At 42.1% G+C, this 20,578-nt stretch overlaps 1 protein-coding gene across 1 annotated transcript in view; it reads left to right on the top strand.

The window, feature by feature from the left end:
• Positions 1-20,578, top strand: part of RASSF4 (Ras association domain family member 4) — a 436,165-nt gene that overhangs the window by 49,820 nt on the left and 365,767 nt on the right. The window contains exon 2 of the mRNA XM_082268429.1: positions 4,753-4,867. The gene's annotated coding sequence lies outside the window, so the exon portion shown is untranslated. The remainder of the gene's footprint in view (positions 1-4,752; positions 4,868-20,578) is intronic.

The raw sequence follows: 20,578 nt of genomic DNA, 5'->3' as shown, positions 1-20,578 counted from the left end.
GCCAAGGAAGCTTCCATCTTGGCTTCTGTTTGATCTGCAGTTGCCATGGTGCTGCACATGTGATCAGTTATGTCACCAGGCATTTGAAGGCTTGACAGTTCAGTTGAGAGCATAGGCAACTGTTACAGTTATCATTCATGGCATGCCTTGAATACAACTGTTTTGGGAAACATTTAAATTGGAGAAATTAGTTCTGTTTTAAATACCCTTCAGAATGTAACCCCTTATCTCCCATAGCTTCCGCAGTTGATTGTTTAACCACTTCCCATTCCTATGATGGGGAACAAGTGGCTATATCAGGATCATGGCTGCAGCTGCAGCCATGATTCTGGTATTATTGGTATTATTTTTTAGAGCCAGCGACTCTCTTTCCTGTAAAAGTGATCCAAGCAGAACATCCATTCCTTCCCCTCCTCCGTGAGGAATGAAGCCAGAAGTCAAGATCAGTTTGATCAGATGCTTTTGAGGGCAGAAGATCTGGGGTCTAATAGACCCCAGGTCTCTTGCTAACAATTACCTGTCACTGCCCATGCTATCATAAGGGATGTTGTTCATCCCATGTGATAGCAATAAGGCTGATAACAAAAAAAAAAAAAATAGAGACAGCGTAAAAAAAAAAAAAAAGAAAGAAATGTAAACAAAATAAATAATAAAATGGACAAAAAAAATAAATTTAGGAGGTAGGTTGAACGAAAAAATAACGGACAGATCCATGCATCCACACAAGCAATGTGGATGCAGTGGTCTTCCCCTTTGCACTATTGTACTCTGACAGCAGGGTCCCCCACCCCATAAGAATATACTAATCAGCGCTGCAACCATTAGCCTCAAGCAATGATCGTTTACTGGCCTTCTAGCAGGACTATTTGACATAAACCTGCCATTGGACTGACTTCTGTTGAAAAGACAGAAGTAGACACAGACCAAAATTTGGCCAGTTCCTGCTTAACCAGACAATTTTCAGGTCATGTATAGCTGTCGTTTCTGCCTGGAACACTAGGTGGAAACAGAAGGGAAAAGGTACAAAAAAGTAAACTAATGCAGCCACCACCTAAGGACTAGTAAGCTGCAATATATAATTTTTTTTTTTTTTTTCATAAATTTTATTAACCACTCTAGTACCGCTCACAGTAATACTACTGCGGCAGAGTGGCTCGTTCCCGTCCAGTCACGTAGTATTAACGTGACTGGACTCCTCCCCTTCTGGGCGGCGCTTGCGCGCCGCCGGAGGCTCGCTCCCGCTGTTTTCATTCACAGCGGGAGTCGGGCCAGGGGAGGAGCAGCGGCGATCGCCGCTGCTCTTACCCGATCGTCGGGGATCGAGTCTGGAGATCCGCCCGCTGTGTGTAAACACAGCGGGCGGATCTCCATAGTGACAGGGAGTGACAGATCGGACTGTTCAGCATAGCTGGACATCCGATCTGTCCATGAATCACATAGTCACCTCCCCCCCTACACGTCAGTAAGCACCAGGCATACATTAACCCCTCCCTCTCCAATAAAATTAACCCCTTCCCTGCCAGTGTAATTTTTACAGTAACAGTGCATATATACAGCACTGATTACTGCAGTAATGTCACTGGTACCCCCAAAAGTGTCAAAAATGTCAGTCAGGGGTCCGGTCTGTCCGCCGCAATGTCGCAGTCCCGCAAAAAAAATCGCAGATCGCCGCCATTACGCGTTAAAAAAAAAACACCAAAAATGACAGAAATCTTTCCCTTTGTTAGTAAACGCAATAACTTTTGCGCAAACCAATCAAAATACGCTTATTGCGATTTTTTTTACCAAACATATGTAGCATAAAACAAATTGGCCAAAAACTTTTAAAAAAATTGGTTTTTACATCTTTTTTGGGGGGAATTTCATATAAAAAAATGTGAAAAATATTGTTATTTTTTCAAAATAAACGCTCTTTTTTTGTTTATAGCGCAAAAAGTAAAAATCGCACAGGTGATCAAATACCACCAAAAGAAAGCTCTGTTTGTGGGAAAAAAAGGACGTAAATTTCGTTTGGGTACGGCGTCGCACGACCACGCAATTGTCAGTTGAAGTCGCACAGCGCCGAATCGCAAAAAGTGGCCTGGACGGAAGACAGCAAAATCCTCCGGTTGTAAAGTGGTTAAAGGTTTTAGTATACAAAGGAAAGAAAAGGCATCGGGAAAAGGGCCTGATCCGCCTGTACAGAAAATAAATCAGTGTGATAATGAGCATTCAAATTTGTATATAAAATTTTCAGTTTTGGGTTTATAACCGCTTTAAGGACCGATTGCAACTGATCATTAAAGCCCCGTACACACGTACCGATCGTCGGCCGAACGATCGGCCGTCTTTTGTCCAAGGCTGTCGTGTCTGTTGAAAACTGCAAAAGACTGCACACGAATTTTGTCGGCCAACAACAGCCGACTGCAGAAGTGATGTCATGTGATGGTTAACTTTCCTTGTCTTTTTTCTTTTCTGAGCATGCCCAGTCTTGCAAATCTGCTGTCTGTCGGCCGAATTCTGTACTGACTGGCGAATAATCGGCCGTTCTGGTGTTGGCCAACAAAAATTTTAATGCTTGCACGACAGATTCTGTTCGGCCGAAAATGCGCTGTCGGCTGTCGGAAGCATCATACTAACAAGACTGCAATCGGCCGATCGGTCGTCGGCCGAATCTTTACGGCCGACAATCGGTACGTGTGTACGGGCCTTAAGAGGAATCTCAGGAGAAGAGACGATTGAGGGGGGATATGATATCAATGTACAAATACTGTACTGGTGATGACCCTAGCATAAGGAACAAACTTTTCAGAGAAATGGAATACAATAAGACACGTGGCCACTCACTAAAACTAGAGGAGAAACGGTTTAACCTTAAAATACGTAGGGGGTTCTTCAATGTCAGAGCAGTAAGGATGTGGAAATTCTCTTCCACAAGCAGTATTATCAGCAGGGAGCATCGATAGTTTAAAAAAACTATTAGATGGGCACCTTAACCACTTAAGCCCTGGAAGATTTTACCCCCATTCCGACCAGGGTTTTTTTTGCGATTCGGCACTGTGTGAATTTAACGGACTATTGCGCGGTCGTGCTACGCTGTACCTAAACGAATTTGACGTCCTTTTTTTCCCACAAACAGAGCTTTCTTTTGGTGGTATTTGATCACCTGTGCGATTTTTACTTTTAGCGCTATAAACAAAAAAAGAGCGTCAATTTTGCAAAAATAACAATATTTTTCACATTTTGAATTCCCCAAAAAAAAAATGTAAAAATCTAAATTTTTTAACATTTTAGGCCAATTTGTTTTATGCTACATATGTTTGGTAAAAAAAATCGCAAAAAGCGTATTTTGATTGGTTTGCGCAAAAGTTATTGCGTTTACTAACTAAGGGAAAGATTTCTGTCATTTCTGGTGGGTTTTTTTAACGCATAATGGCGGCGATCTGCGTTTTTTTTTTGCGGTACTACGATATTGCGGCGGACAGACCGGACCCTTGACTGACATTTTTGACACTTTTGGGGTTACCAGTGACATTACTGCAGTAATCAGTGCTATATATATGCACTGTTACTGCAAAATGACACTGGCAGGGAAGGGGTTAACTTTATTGGGGAAGGAGGGGTTAAGTGTGTCCCTAGGGGCGTGCTTCTATCTGTGATTGGACATGGCTACTGGTGTAGGAACAGTGATTAACGGTCCTACATAGTAGAACCGTATGATCACTATTCCTACACAGGGGAGAATGACAGACGGCTTGTTTACATTAGCCACCTGCCTTTCTCACTTCACGGCGGACGATCGCGAGTGACCGGTGGACATCGGGTCCGCCGGTCACACGCACTGACTTCCCAGGGAACGAGCTGGGGCGGGCGCGCCGCCTCCGCGGGCACGCGCTCGCCCGCTATTGGCTCACAAGCAAGTGACAGGCGAGTGACGTACCCATACGTCACTTTGCCTGGCCGGGGCTGACCGCCGCAGTATATGTACTTGCGGCGGTCTGTAACCGGTTAAAGACCACAACATACAGGGGTATACAATGTACGGTTAACAGCAATCACACACACACACACATAGGTTGAACTGGATGGACTGATGTGTGTGTATATATATACATATATATATATATGTATATATATATATATATGTATATATATATATATATATTAATATATATAATCACATTAGTTACTTTATAAATATTATAAAGTAAATAACATTCAGACCTGAAAATGCTTGTGGAAAAAAAAAATACAGCTTTATTTTGTACTTTATGTTGTAATTATTTAAACAGTTCTGCCTCTTAAAAAGAGAAAATAGAACAGAGTTAAATTGATGAGATGGTTGAAATTTTAGAATCTTCTGTCTGATTTAACACTGTGCCTGTTGTTATTTGCAAAATGATGTGACTGAATAAGAATAGCTGTAACTGAATAGTTGTAATGGTGATGCTGCTACTTAACAATTGAAGATCATGTCATTCCATTGTGTATTATGTCCATTAGCCTGGCTGCAGAGGCTCACAGTTTGCTCATTGAGAGGCATTTGATTTGTTGCACGGTTTTATTAATTGTTTCTGTTAAATGTTTTCTTTTTTTTTTTGAAAAGTGTTAAAAAAATGTTGTTACCTGAAACACTATTATTTGTAAGTCCCATTGTACTTACATATTTATGTTCTCTGTGTCTATGAGCCATAAAAAGCAGTGTAGCATATAGCCTGTAAGTGGACGCAGTTCGGGGTACAAGGAGTTAATTTGTGTTGCACTTGTTTCTAGAACTTCCCATTTTCTGCTGGAATAGAAGAATCTGCAGATATTGTTTGAGGAAGATACTGCCTTGTCCAGACTGACTGCATAAGAAGAACATCGTGATCCATTACAGCTAGAGGAGGTGAGTGTCTGCTATTTGTGTATTCCTTCTTTTTCAGGAAAATAAAATGTAATGCTTGACCTTCAAGATACTCTGATAGAAATGTTTGATCATTTAGCAATACCGACTATAACCCACATCTGCTGATGCATTGTTTATTTCAACTTTTATTTAACGTGATGCACTGTTGCACAATGATGTAATTTATGGCTTCAGTAATTACATATTTAGATGTGTGTTACAGGAATCACTTGTACATAATATCTTTCTTACTGGAAGTTTGATATTTACAAAATGCTAATTAGTGATTAAACAGCTTGAGGGGAATCACCTTTCATGCAGTTAATAGAACTGCACCCTTTTGTAATATTTCAGGTTTGGAAAACATATCTGTAATAGAGATGAGCTTGGGCATCCTCCGATCTCATCTCTAATCTGAACTTTTACCTCTCACTCTGTTTTTGTACTCCAATGAGCTGTGGGCCAGGCCATGCTGCGGCCCGCAGCTCACAGAAGCCTTGGTCTGCAGCTCATTGTGGGAGTTTAGAGATGGAGTCCAACTTTATTGTACCAGGTCATCCTCAGCCCTGCAGCTTCTGTGAGCCCACAGCTCATTGGAGTAAAAAAGCATGAGTTCAGATTAGAGATGAGTTCGGAGGACACCCCAGCTCATCTCCATTAAAATTTAGAGAGCTCCATCATCCTCTAAACTCATCTCTAACCTGACCTCTAATCAGTGCACGCCAAAGCAAATAAAGTGCACATGGCCTTTTTTTACAAAGCAGTGCACCACAATGAATAGTGTGCTGCAGTAAGGGCATGATTTGCAACATGCCATAGAAGATACTTTTTACTGTGCTTTACCGCAATGCATACAGGGATTTTATGTGATAGACCAACACAAAGTGGCACATAATTGTGAAGTGGAAGGAAAATGATAAATGATTTTCAAATTTTTTTTTACAAAAAAATATCTGAAAAGTGTGGAACCACCTTTCACTGCAAGTCTTTTTGGGTATGTCTCCACCAGCTTTGCACATCTACAGAGTGAAATGTTTGCCTATTCTTCTTTGCAAAATAGCTCAAGCTCTGTCAGATTGGACGGAGAGCATCTGTGAACAGCAATTTTCAAGTCTTGCCACTGATTCCTAATTGGATTTAGGTCTGGACTTTGACTGGACCATTCTAACACATGAATATGCTTTGATCTAAACCATTCCATTGTAGCTCTGGCTGTATGTCTAGGGTTGTTGTCCTGCTGGTAGGTGAAACTCCACCCCAGTCCCAAGTCTTTTGCAGACTCTAACAGGTTTTCTTCTAAGATTTCCCTGTATTTGGCTCCATCCATCTTCCTATCAACTCTGACCAGCTCCCCTGTTCGTGCTGGAGAAAAGCATTCTCACAACATGATGCTGCCACCACCATGTTTCACAGTGGGGATGGTGTGTTCAAGGTGATGTGCTGTGTTCCTTCCCGGAAGAGTTGAAGCTGTTAAAGCTGCAAACGGTGGGCCAAGTCAATATTAAACCCTGCATACTATGACTGAGATGCCATTAAAGTTCATTTGCATGTAAAGGCAGGTGTCCCAAAACGTTTGATAATATAGTCCAGTGATCCTCAAACTACGGCCCTCCAGGTGTTGTAGAACTACACATCCCATGAGGCATTGTAAAACTGTGACATTCACAGACATGACTAGGCATGATGGGAATTGTAGTTCTTGAACAACTGAAGGGCCATAGTTTGAAGACCCCTGATATAGTGTATCACTGAAAGATGCTCTGCACTATGTCATGATAATTGACATTATAATACATGGATAAAAAACAGAACACTCTATAAGTAATTAACAAAAAATAAACTTAAGTTGTTTCATAACAACTGTGATTCCTGTGTCCAAGTATAAATCCCAAAACTCTAGAGCCCAAATGGCTAGGTAAGAACTGACAATCCCACAAGCCGTGTTTAACGCCGTAACCGATCACCCCACATACATATACTGTGGGGCACCAGCTCCTCTGTACAGAATCACGTACAGGTACGTGATTCTGCACTTCCAGTTCTGGGGCGCCCACACCAGATGTCCGCCGGGACCTGCCGATCATTCCCAAAAGTAAAGAAAGCAGATCACCGTTAGGCTAGTAGGGAAGATAGAGATCCTGCATTTCTGCTAGGCAGGAACACAGATCTCTGTTTTCCCACAGTTAAAGCAACAGTTAGCAATCACGCCCTAGGGACACATTTAACCCTTTGATTGCCCCTGATATTAACCCCTTCTCTGTCAGTGTCATTAGTACAGTGACAGTGCACTTTTTATCACTGATCACTGTATTAGTGTCACTGGTCCCCCTGTTTGATTTGTCCGCTGCAGTGTCGCAGTCCCCCTATAATTCACTGATCGCCTCCATTACTAGTAAAAAATAAATAAAAGATCCATAAAAATATCCCATAGTTTGTAGACACTATAACTTTTGTGCAAGTCAATCAATATACGCCTTATTGGGTTTTTTGTACCAAAAACATGTAGCAGAATACATATTGGCTTAACCTCCCTGGCGGTATGATTCTTTTGGATTTTAGGTGCTGAAAGCGGTACCATTATTTTGCATGTAATTCTTGTGAATGAGCAGCCCAAACCAACTGTATACATTTATTATATATATATATATATATATATATATAATGCATATGTATATTATATATATAAATAAATATATATATATATATATATATATATATATATATATATATAATGTATACAGTTGGTTTGGGTTGCTCATTCACAAGAATTACGTATATATATATATATATATATATATATATATATATATATATTTACATAAAAAGTACAGTAAAACTGCAGGAAAGGGCACTGGGGGGCAATGTAATGTGATTTTATTTTATTTTGAATGGTATCAGTGTGTTTGGTGTGTTTTACATTTGAATTTGCCGCCGGTTCCACCCCCCTGCGAACGTCACATTGCAGGAGACGGAAGCCGGGGCATGGAGAGGATCGGGAGGAAGAACTGCCGCTAGACACCGCCGAGACACATCGCTGGATCCCGGTGACAAGGTAAGAAACCTCTTTTACAGGATCCAGCGATGCTTCTGGCGGTACCCCGAGTGTGGCTCAGGGTTACCGCTTTTGGCTCTGAAATGTAACCCCGAGCCACACTCGGGAATACCGCTAAGAAGGTTAAATTGATGAAGAAATTTGATTTTTTACATTTTTTATTGAATGTGTTTTATAGCAGAAAGTAAAAAAATATTGGAATTTTTTCAAAATTGTCGGCCTTTTTTTGTTGATAACGCAAAAAATAAAAACCACAAAGGTAATCAAATACCACCAAAATAAAGCTCTATTTTTGGGGAAAAAGGGCATAAATGGTATTTGGGTACAGTGTCGCACGACCACGCAATTGCCAGTTAAAGTAACGCAATGCCGTTTCGCAAAAAATAGCCTGGTCATGAAGGGAGATAAACCTTCTGGAGCTGAAGTAGTTAAAAGGTTAAACTCATCAGAGAAAGCAAAGTGTCACCAGAGAATGCTCTTACCAGAACTCATGCGACCTCTAAAAGTGGTAAAATCACGCTTATAATCAGAAGACGCAGATCTGCCACCCAGGTTGCAGAGAACTCCTATCTACCTCCTCCTCTAGGCAACCGAATTCTAAAAGAGCTTGCTATCCACTGTCATTGTGATTCAAGTATCCAGGTGTATTAGTGATCCATATCTCATAAAAAAAGAGTACTCCACATAGTGTATTACCGTTGATAAAAGACAATTTAATGAAAAAAAGTAACACTTTTTATAGGTCTTGTGTAGAGTAATATCTCTGATATCGGTATTAGTGTGAGGCATGAAAAGGCTCAGATCATTTTTTTTTTTTTTTACCATTTTCTGCTCCCCTCACACTTCAACAGTTAGTCTTTCCTCTGACACAATTGCTGCAATTTCTACACTCATGCTCTGTTAGGCCTCATTCACATAGGCAAATAAATCTGTAAGCCTGTGTGAAGGGCTGTCTTTAGCTGCCTGGGATGCATGGGTGTTCCATTCAGGGGCATGCAGGCAGCTTGTTGAAATCATTGAAAAGATGCCAGGTGCATATACTTGCATGGAGATCTACGCTTATCCCCAAATGCACATCCGTGTGGGTCCAATACACAAATCAGAACACAGTCTGTGTCCTGTGATCCATGCATCAAACCCACATGGGTGTGCACTTAGGAATGCTTGTGGGGAGCCATGTAGCCAGCCATTTGCCATTGATTTCAACAGGCTGCCTGCCTGCCTCTGAATGGAGCACCTGTGCATCCTGGGAGCCCTTGGCACAGGTGTATGGATCACTAAGACCATGTGAATGTGGCCTTCGAGTGTATATGTAGCCAAAACTTTTTTCTTTTACCTTGGTTAGAGTAGGAAATAGTGTGACTGTGAACCTCTTCCAGATTTTTTCGGCTGTGCATGTCCCTGCTGGGTAGATTCACTTTCTTGATTCTTTATGGTGTCCATTGACCCCCCCTACACATAAAATGATGGAGCTGGAGAGAGGGAGCTGGAGCTGGAGAAGGAGTTTCATCCACCAGTGATATCATAGAAAAAAATACAGAATTTGGAGTCATAGTACAGTGTAATAGGGTGGAAAATACGGGTTACAGCCCTCTTATCACATCAGGAGTACATATAGAGCTAGGGAGGGGTGGTACCCCACAAATTACATAATAGAACAGTATAGAGAGCTGAGGGAGGGTGATATCCCACTAATGATATCATAGAACAGTATAAACAATTGGGGAGGAGGGATCTCACCCCTCCAAAGATATCATAGAACAGTATACAGAGGTTGGGAGGGGTGACAATCCACTAATGATATCATAAGACTGTTTGTAGAATTAAGGAAGGGATCCAATCCCTCCTGTGACATCATAGAATAGTACACATAAGACAGTTTGTAGAATTAAGGAAGGGATCTAATCCCTCCTGTGACATCATAGAATAGTACACATAGCTGGGGAGGGGTGACATCCCACCAGTGATATCATAGAACACTGCATAGTGCTTGGGTAAGGGTGTCATGCGCCTATTGACATTACATGTTATTACAGAATCGGGGAAAGCTGTAATGCTGCTAAAGACATCATAGATTAATATATAAGGTTAGAGGAAGGGCTGTCATGCTGCCAAAGATGCCACATGTTCATGTACAGAGTTGGCAAAGGGTGTCATGCCACCAGTGATGTCTGACAGGCAGGTTTATATAGCTGGGCAAGTGCCACGGTCCTGGCAACACCACAGGTGAGTGTATACAGATCTCAGGGTCAGCACGTGTAACAAGAGCCTCTGCATGACCACAAAAGCACCATAACAAACAGCACATGGTGGGAGTGGGGGGGGTCCTCAGGGGAAATGCCAGGTGCCCAATGGCATGTGGCTGCCTCCACTACTACATCAAGCACAGAACCCTCACATGGCAGCAGCATCCCCACGAGCCCCGTGTCAATAGACACAGCTCTGTTCTGGCCTTCAGTCACTGCCACTTTCTGCTCCACACAAACCATACTAAAAAGCATACTAAAATAACATCCTTAGACCCAAACATAGAGAGCATCGCCCAGGCCAGAGCACCCAGGGGACCCACCTCTCTCTCACTGCCTCCACACACAGCGGCACCTGCTGGTCAGTATAGAGAAATGTGCCACTGACAGGCCAGGCATTTTGCCACCTGGCTCCCGATAGATAGTAGCTCTCAATAACCCAACAAGACAAGGATCAATGTGCTGACGTCACCACACTGCGTATATCCTGGAAGTACGACTGCTACAGAGAGCTGGCTGGCTTGTATACCATTAATGCGGATTTTAAAGTGCTTTGTTGTAAGTGCATAGAAAGTTTTGTTTGGATCAGGCAAGGACTTTAGAGGCACGATTTGATAAAAAACAATTTATTTAGAAAAATATATTAAAATCGACAGTAGAGGTGCATATACCTCATATGAGAGGACAACAAATACATATAATAATATACACAAGATATATATAGGTTGAAAGAGTTATATCCTACTACATCACACATAGGGCCTTGTGATCGGTGACAGGAGGGTAACTGTCGTCCGTCAGGGTCCCATAGTTTAGTTTTTGAACAGTGGATGTTAGATAATTGCGATGCTCGACATGTTTCGCTTTATATATAAAGCTTCATCGGGAGCTTAAATCATATTTCTGTGTAAAAAAGTGGACAAGAATCATTCAAACAGAATGGTGTATATAAACAGATGTATCAGAGATATTAAAATTATCAATGTTGATACCAAGTCAATTAATAGACATATACACCACACAATGAAACAACATTATATATGTACAATGATATAATGGCTAGACTGTCTGTTTGAATGATTCTTGTCCACTTTTTTACACAAAAATATGATTTAAGCTCCCGATGAAGCTTTATATATAAAGCGAAACATGTCGAGCATCGCAATTATCTAACATCCACTGTTCAAAAACTAAACTATGGGACCCTGACGGACGACAGTTACCCTCCTGTCACCGATCACAAGACCCTATGTGTAATGTAGTAGGATATAACTCTTTCAACCTATATATATCTTGTGTATATTATTATATGTATTTGTTGTCCTCTCATATGAGGTATATGCACCTCTACTGTCGATTTTAATATATTTTTCTAAATAAATTGTTTTTTATCAAATTGTGCCTCTAAAGTCCTTGCCTGATCCAAACAAAACTTTCTATGTCAATTGGGATGTGGCACACTTTTTACTTCTTAAAAAATACCCTTTTTGGCGATCATAGTACTGCTATCTGAAGGCGCCTTATTTGTTTCAATTGTTGTAAGTGCAACCTTTTTTACGATAAATAAAACTCTTAAGGATTTTATGCTATGGCAAGTTTATTTCTCTTTTGGGATCTTCAGTGTTCGAGTCTTCTTGAGGGCGGATTTCTGTATTTCAACATAAAGTTCCCCTGGATGGATAGAGGCCCTGGCTGGGTTTTTAGCCGTAAGTGATACTGATCTTCTGTAATAGGAGGTCTTTGCGAGCTGGTAAGCAAGCACTCTTTAAGGCGGAGGTGTTAACTAAGGAATACTCACTTTTTTGGTGACAGATTGTGTGCATACTGTTTGAAGGGCTTTGTTTCATCACAACCTGGACTTTTAATTGTATTTATTTTATTTTATTTTTGGTACTTAGCACAACTCTATATGGAATTGTAGTTGGTACTGTGAGTACCTCACAGGAGAGTTGCTGCTTCTAAGTAAAATGTTGCATTATTATTATACAGGATTTATATAGCGCCAACAGTTTGCGCATTGCTTTACAATATGAGGGAAGATAATACAGTTACAATACAATTCAATACAGGAGGAATTAGGGGGCCCTGCTCTTTAGATGGAAATAGTGCAGTTTTTCCCTCATTATAATAAACAAGACTTGTCCGCACACTACCTCAGTGTATATAGTGAGCTCCTCTTAGCAAAACGGCTTCAGCTTGGTCTCCTACCAAATGGGGGAACCCCTCTAACATATTTTTCGCACAGTAGGTGCTGAATCACACAGGTGCCATTTTCTTCTAGAACTCAAAGTGTCTGCCGAGCCAGTATTCAACCTGACCAGTGCCTACAAATATTGTGGCTAGTTGGCTGGGATACCAGATTGGGGCATTTAAGCAGTATCAATTTTATTTTGGCATCAGTAACAACATTTCCATGTGAGAGGTAATAGGGGCATAGTGTCACTGAAGATCTAGAACAGGGATCCTCAAACTACACATCCCATGAGGCATTGTAAATCTCTGACATTCACAGACATGACTAGGCATAATGGGAATTGTAGTTCCTGGACAACTGGAGGGCCATAGTTTGAAGACCCCTGATCTAGAACAACATTAGAACAGTTTGTGGTATGCTGTTAGATTTCAGGCATCCAATTTATGTAGCAACATTTCCATGTTTAAAAACTATATAAAAAAGCAATTCACTTCCCTCTCTTTATCTTAAATATTTGTTTTGTGTTTTTGAACATGGTGTTCCCCCTTATTAGTTTTAACAGTTTTTACGAATGCATGAGAGGGAGTATGAATCACTACCATTCCTATTGTACACATTGTATGGTAATGTTATCTGACGTATTCAAAGACAAGGAGGAAGGAGAGTGCAATATTCAATGAGCACAAATGTGCTAGCACAATGTGGATGTTCTAATCAGGAAAGGAAATCCCATTTCCTCCTACACGCTAACATATGCCTGTGACAACAGTTTTTTTTTCTTTTTTTTACTGCTACATTTGTATACTTATAAAAAGACAACACGCTTATTTTACCAGCCATGTATCTGTGTCTAGTGAAGATTCTAATCATTTTCCAGTTTGGAGTTTTGCATGCTACCGAAGAATGCTAATAATACAGTATATCCTAGGTTCTGTGGCTGGGTACATAATAAAATAGTCTATTACTGTAAAAACCACAAAGACCTGGGAGTACCAAGCTGGAGACAGTACAATGTGACATCATGTATTATGTTTACCATCTTATGTACAGTTGTGCTCATAAGTTTAGATACCCTGGCAGAATTTATGATTTCTTGGCCATTTTTCAGGGAATATGAATAACACAAACACTTTTCTTTCACTCATGGTTAGTGTTTGGCTGAAGTTATTTATTACCAATCAACTAACTGTGTTTACTCTTTTTAGATCATAATGACAACAGAAACTACCCAAATGACCCTGATCAAAAGTTTACATACCCTGGTGATTTTGGCCTGATAACATACACACAAGTTGACACAAAGGGGTTTGAATTGCTATTAAAGGTAACCATCCTCACCTGTGATCTGTTTGCTTGTAATTAGTGTATGTGTATGTAAGTTCAATGAGTTTCTGGACTCTCGACAGACCTTTGCATCTTTCATCCAGTGCTGCACTGAGGTTTCTGGATTCTGAGTCATGGGGAAAGCAAAAAAATTGTCAAAGGATCTGTGGGAAAAGGTAGTTACACTGTATAAAACAGGAAAGGGATATAAAAAGACATCCAAGGAATTGAAAAAGCCAATCAGCAGTGTTCAAACTCTAATCAAGAAGTGGAAAATGAGAGGTCCTGTTGAAACCAAACCCCGGTCAGGTAGACCAACTAAAATTTCAGCCACAACTGCCAGGAAAATTGTTTGGGATGCAAAGAAAAACCCACAAATAACTTCAGGTGAAATACAGGACTCTCTGAAAACATGTGGTGTGGCTGTTTCAAGATGCACAATAAGGAGGCACTTGAAGAAAGATGGTCTGCATGGTCGAGTTGCCAGAAGAAAGCCATTACTACTCAAAAGCCACAAAGTATCCAACTTACAATTTGCCAAACAGCACAGAGACAAGCCTTAAACCTTCTGGCACAAAGTTATTTGGAGTGATGAGACCAAAACTGAGCTTTTTGGGCACAACCATAAATGCTACATTTGGAGAGGAGTCAACAAGGCTTATGATGAAAGGTACACCATTCCTACTGTGAAACACGGAGGTGGATCGCTGATGTTTTGGGGATGTGTGAGCTACAAAGGCACAGGAAATTTGGTCAGAATTGATGGCAAGATGAATGCAGTTATCAAAAAATACTGGAGGAAAATTTGCATTCATCAGTCCAGAAGCTGCGCATGGGACGTACTTGGACATTCCAACATGACAATTATCCTAAACACAGAGCCAAGTGGACCTGTCATTGGCTACAGCAGAATAAAGTGAAGGTTCTGGAGTGGCCATCTCAGTCTCCTGATTTCAATATCATTGAGCCACTCTGGGGAGATCTCAAGCATGCAGTTCATGCAAGACAGCCCAAGAATTTACAGGAACTGGAGGCTTTTTGCCAGGAAGAATGGGCAGCTTTACCATCTGAAGATAAAAAACCTCATGCACAATTACCACAAAAGACTTCAAGCTGTCATTGATGTTAAAGGGGGCAATACACAGTATTAAGAACTGGGGTATGTAAACTTTTGATCAGGGTCATTTTGGTAGTTTCTGTTGTCATTATGATTTAAAAAGAGTAAACGCAGTTGACTGATAATAAATGGATTCAGCCAAACACTAACCGTGAGTGAAAGAAAAGTTTTTGTGTTATCTTTCATATTCTCTGAAAAAATGGCCAAGAAATCATAAATTCTGCCAGGGTATGTAAACTTATGAGCACAACTGTATGTACCCACTGCAACACTGTCCTTCTATTTATTGTTCTAAGTAAATAAACATACATTTTTTAACATTTACTATTTTGCCAGCCATGTCACACATGCCTCAAACAAAGTCCCAGCCCTCCTTTTCCTCATGTATAGATTCAGGGATGGAGGCGTATGGCTCTATACGTCTCATTTAAAGTCTCAATAAACCCTCCTCTTTAGTTCACTTATTGTATATACATGAATGTGTGAAATTACCTATATCTGCAGTAACAGATGACACATGCATACATACAACATGCAAAGTATATGCTGACACTTGTCACAGAATATTATTTACTTTGTCATTAAGGCCATGTTCACACCGGCTTTAAAAGCAGGAGTTTGAGGTGCATTTTTAATGCTTCTCCCAACTCCCAGTAAAGCAGTCTACAACTGAGAATATGCTGTTCACATTATCAAAACATATAGCATTTGCGTTGATATATTTCAAAAATGAAACCTCATGTGGAGTTTGGAAGGAGTTGAAGCTGCGATTCAAGTCTATAGTAACACAACATAAAATCAGCGGCACATGTTCGCGATGCATTTGCGGCACGTTTCCGGTGCATTAGGCCTTGTTCCCGAAAGTAAAAAAAACACATAGGGGAGCATTTTTAAAGCACCTTGAACACATGTCAAATGTGATAACTGACGCGCATTAATGCCATAGGCGCACTTGTTCGGCATCAGAATGCCTGTATTGGGGAGTTTGTTCAGCCACCATGCCCTTTGACCATTGCAGCCTGCCTCTGGAATTCACCCCCACCCAATCACAGCCTGACTCTTGAACATGCCCTCTGCTCAGTGTCCTGTAACCCCACCCCCCACTATAAGGAAGGAGAGCTGCGTAGTCACATGACAGAGCTTTATAACCACTTATAGACCGCCCACCGTGTATTTACGTCGCTACTTTGACGTTAAATATCGAAATTATGACAGCAGATAGCTGCCTTAACCCTGGTATTTTCTTACACGGCTGGGGGTCCTCTCTCACATAAAAGTGGTCCCAGTGGCAGTTTCTCCATGGTATCACTTTTGTGAGTTGGGGGGACGGGTTCAACTTATTTAGCTTTTCCTTGGTCGTTATAGATGCCAGTACCTCTTCTATTCGCCTCCTCCTCTGCTTTCTAAGTATGGAAGTCAGTTTGATAATGACCCCACGCATATAGGCCTTGTAGGTATTCCACAATGTGAATTTGTTAATACCCGGAGTGTCATTATATTCAAAAAAAGTGTCATGTTCCTGCAGGATCGACTGGCGCAATTTCTCGTCGCCAAAATCGTGGAGTCAAGTCTCCAAATGTGAGGAGGGGAACTACGCAGGCCATCATCGATTTCCAGAATTACAGGGGCATGGTCGGACCAAGAGATTGCGCCAATCTTGGCCGCAAGCACATTTTGCAACATGCATTTAGTAGTCAGAAACAGATCAATGCGTGAATAAGATAAATGTACGGCAGACAGAAATGTATAATCTCTTTCATTCCCATTGAAACAGCGCCATATGTCATACAGTTCATATTTGAGTAACAATGGAGTAATGGAGTGGATAGGACGTCTAGAAGGGGTGGTAGAGTCCATAGATGGATCTACGACAGTGTTAAAATCTCCCCCTATAATGAGGGAACCTTGCTGTACTTCTGAAATTTGGGAGAACAAAGGGGCCAAAAATTTACGTTGCTTCGTATTCGGAGCATATAGGTTCACCAAGGTAAATAAAGAATGATTAAGCTCACAAACTAAAATAAGAAAGCGCCCTTCAGGGTCTGCCACAGACTGAATACATTTGAAGGTGACCGAGTGTCTTATGGCGATGAAAACTCTGCATGTTTTTTTAGGACCATTAGCCATGTAGATGTGGGGTAAGTCCGAAAGGGACAGTTTAGGACATTTATCAATAGCAAAATGTGACTCCTGGACAAAGAGAACGTCCGCCTTGAGTGACTTTGCTTCTTTTGAGAGGGCCGATCGTTTGTACGGGCTATTAAGGCCCTTAACGTTCAGTGAAATCAATCGTAAGGGCATGGTAGATGCGTGCAAAGTGCGATTAGGAGTGCGTTGTCAATTTCATAGGGAAGGTGGAAACAGTACCTGATGCGGAAAGTCTCTGATTGGGAAGATGCACATATCCTAGTGTACTGAGGATCCTGTTGAGCCGTGAGATGCTCGGCAGTGGTGAGGAAGTGGAGAGGTGGTCGATGCCAAATCGGTGATGCTGAAGAATCCGTGATTGGTAGTTCGGCAGGACGATGAAGCGGAGCAACTGCAAAGAAAAGATAGGGGGACAAACAAGACAGACAAGACAGACACCAAAAAATTAAGAAAGGCCCGAAAAAACACGGGCACCATGGGCGGCTGCAAGATGAGCCGCTGAGGCAACTGGGGGATAGCACAGTGCTCAGCCTTACACTGGGCTTTATGCTATGCAGGCAAGGAGCTTCCAAAAAAAAAAAAAAGGGTAAAAAATCCCGTGGAAGCTTGCAAAACACAAAGTGGAGGAAAAAAGAAAAAAAAAAACAATGTAGACTTGTCGCAATTCTTGTGTTGCAGGGAACTTAAAAAAAAAAAAACTCAGAGTCCAAGTGGACTCCTCCGGCAACTCAGGTGAACAGATGGAAAGAGCCAAACATTCTTAGGCAGGCTCCCGGCAGACCTCATCGTGGTTGAGGGAACATAAGACAGAGACCGGGTGATTGCAGTAAGTAGACTCAGGTCCATTCGTTTTGCAGGCGCGTGGGAGATGGAGCGGAGGGTGGTGGAGCATCTGAAGGCAGGAGGTGCCATTGCTTGAACAGGAGGATACCTTTATCCACGCTGAAGATCGGGTATGTCTTCCCATTCCACGTAACCAGGAGCTTTGTGGGAAATCCCCACTTGTAGATCACGTTATGATTACGCAGGATCTTAGTAAGCAGAGCAAGCTTTTTCCTGTTAATCGCTGTTTGCTGCGAAATGTCGGTATAAAGTGAGATACCCATGAACTCGTCTGGTACAGCTGGACTTTGCTTGGCAGCTCTCATAACACGTTCTTTAACGTGGTAGTAGTGGATTTGAGCTAGTGCATCCCTAGGGGCCGTATCTGGGAGAAACTTAGGCTTAGGAATTCTATGCGCACGATCAACACATAGCTCAATGTCGCTGAGCGTCGGGATCAGAGATTTCATCAGACGCTGTATGAAGATAGTGAGATCCGCGTGCGTCACCGATTCAGGGATGCCTCTAAACTTTATATTATTGCGTCGCGAGCGGTCTTCTAGGTCCGCTATTTTGTTCTGAAGACGCTCAATCTCGCTTTCCTGGTCTGCGTACGCATCCACTACATCATTATGGGCTACATACAAGTCCGCCATTTTTGTTTCTATGTGATTGATCTTGTCCTCATGGAGTACAACTTTATCATGTAGGGGAGCAAACCTGGCAGATAGATCATTGTATAAAGTGTCCCGCATTGACAGCAACATCTTTTTCAGTGTGGCTTCAGATAAGGGCTGGTCAGAGGCTGGGAATGCTTCTAAGGTGAAAGGACCCTGTCCTGCTACATGCTGGGCGGATGGGGGATTCTCCACCTCCCCTACACGTTGTCTGGACTTGGCTGGGCTACGAGATGCGGGTGAGGAGGGAGGGGAGCACTCCTCCAGGTCCGCCATATTCCCCAGGCTGCCCCCATCTGCTTCCCCCTCTCTCTCCATCGGCTGCATGCAGCGCTCCACGCCGAGGACGGCGCCATCTTGCCTACCTCTCCTCGGACCGGCTGGGAAGAAGTCCGTGAGCCTCTGAGGCGGTTTCACCGCCTTGCGGCGCTTCGACATGCCGGCTGTGGCTGCGGGGAATTCGGCAGCTCAAAGCGAGCGTGTGGGAGTCCCGGATCGCTGTCGCTGTGGGCTGATGTGAGCTAGGTCCGCCGGAGCTCTGCAATTACGCGGCCATCTTCCTTGCTGGCCAGACACGCCCCCCCATGGTATCACTTTTATGGGTGGTAGGAGAGGCCGCTTCCCAGTCGTTTTCCCTGCTTAACGGAGCTGTCGGTAGTAGCGGGGAAAACGATCCGATCCCTTTGCCTGATGAAATTTGTGGATTTTTAAGTAAGTTGTCGCCATTTTTGAAGCATGACATGTTAGGTATCAATTTACTTGTCATAACATTATCTTTCACATTATAGAAATAAAGTGGGCTAACTTTACTTTTTTTATTCTTTAACCGGTTGCCGACCGCCGCACGACTATATACTGCGGCGGTCAGCCCCGGCCAGGCAGAGTGACGTATCGGTACGTCACTCGCCTGTCACTGACTTGCGAGCCTATCGCGGGCGGGCGCGCGCCCGCCGAGGCGCGCGCCCGCCGCGGCTCGTTCACAGGCAAGTCAGTGCGTGTGACCGGCGGACTCGATGTCCGCCAGTCACACTGCGATCGCTCCTGTGAAGGGAGAAAGACAGAGCAGCTTGTGTAAACAAGCTGCCTGTCAGTTCTCCCTGTGTAAAAGTGAAGATCTGTCCGTTCTACTATGTAGAACGGTTGATCTTTGCTTTTACACCAATAGGAATGTCCCAACACAGTTAGAATCACGCCCCTAGGACACACTTAACCCCTCCCTGTCCAATAAAGTTAACCCCTTCCCTGCCAGTGTCATTTTTGCAGTAACAGTGCATATGTATAGCACTGATTACTGCAGTAATGTCACTGGTAACCCCAAAAGTGTCAAAAATGTCAGTCAAGGGTCCGATCTGTCCGCCGCAATGTCGCAGTACCGAAAAAAATCGCAGATCGCCGACATTACGCGTTAAAAAAAAAAAACACCAAAAATGACAAAAATCTTTCTCTTTGTTAGTAAACGCGATAACTTTTGCGCAAACCAATCAAAATACGCTTTTTGCGATTTTTTTTACCAAACATAGGTAGCATAAAACAAATTGGCCGAAAAATGTTAAAAAATTTTGATTTTTACTTTTTTTTTTGGGGAATTTCATATAAAAAAATGTGAAAAATATTGTTATTTTTGCAAAATTTACGCTCTTTTTTTGTTTATAGCGCATGATCAAAAAATCGCACAGGTGATCAAATACCACCAAAAGAAAGCTCTGTTTGTGGGAAAAAAAGGACGTCAAATTCGTTTAGGTACAGCATCGCACGACCGCGCAATTGTCCGTTAAAATCACGCAGTAAAAAATCGCAAAAAAACCCCTGGTCCTTTAGCAGCCAAATCCTCCGGGGCTTAAGTGGTTAATTCAAAAAAGTGTATTTCTTTCCCAACAAATTGCGTTTGTAAGACTGCTGCACAAATACGGTGTGACATAAAGTATTGCAACGCTCTCCATTTTATTCTCTAGGTTCTCTGCTAAAATATATATAATAAAGAAAAAGAACAAGGGCGCCAAGTCATAAAGGTAGATGAACAGCTGTATAATTTAATGTAGTAACTTACATGTTAATAACAGGTATTCCAATAAGACAGCATGCATGGTGCAAAAGGACAGTCCCCACAGTGGATCCGATGGAAGATGCAAGAT

The sequence above is a fragment of the Pelophylax lessonae genome, assembly GCF_965119305.1.
Source record: "Pelophylax lessonae genome assembly, chromosome: 9".
Lineage (NCBI taxonomy): Eukaryota > Metazoa > Chordata > Amphibia > Anura > Ranidae > Pelophylax > Pelophylax lessonae.
Note: the sequence above shows the minus strand (reverse complement) of the source record. Positions and strands in the feature narration are given on the sequence as shown.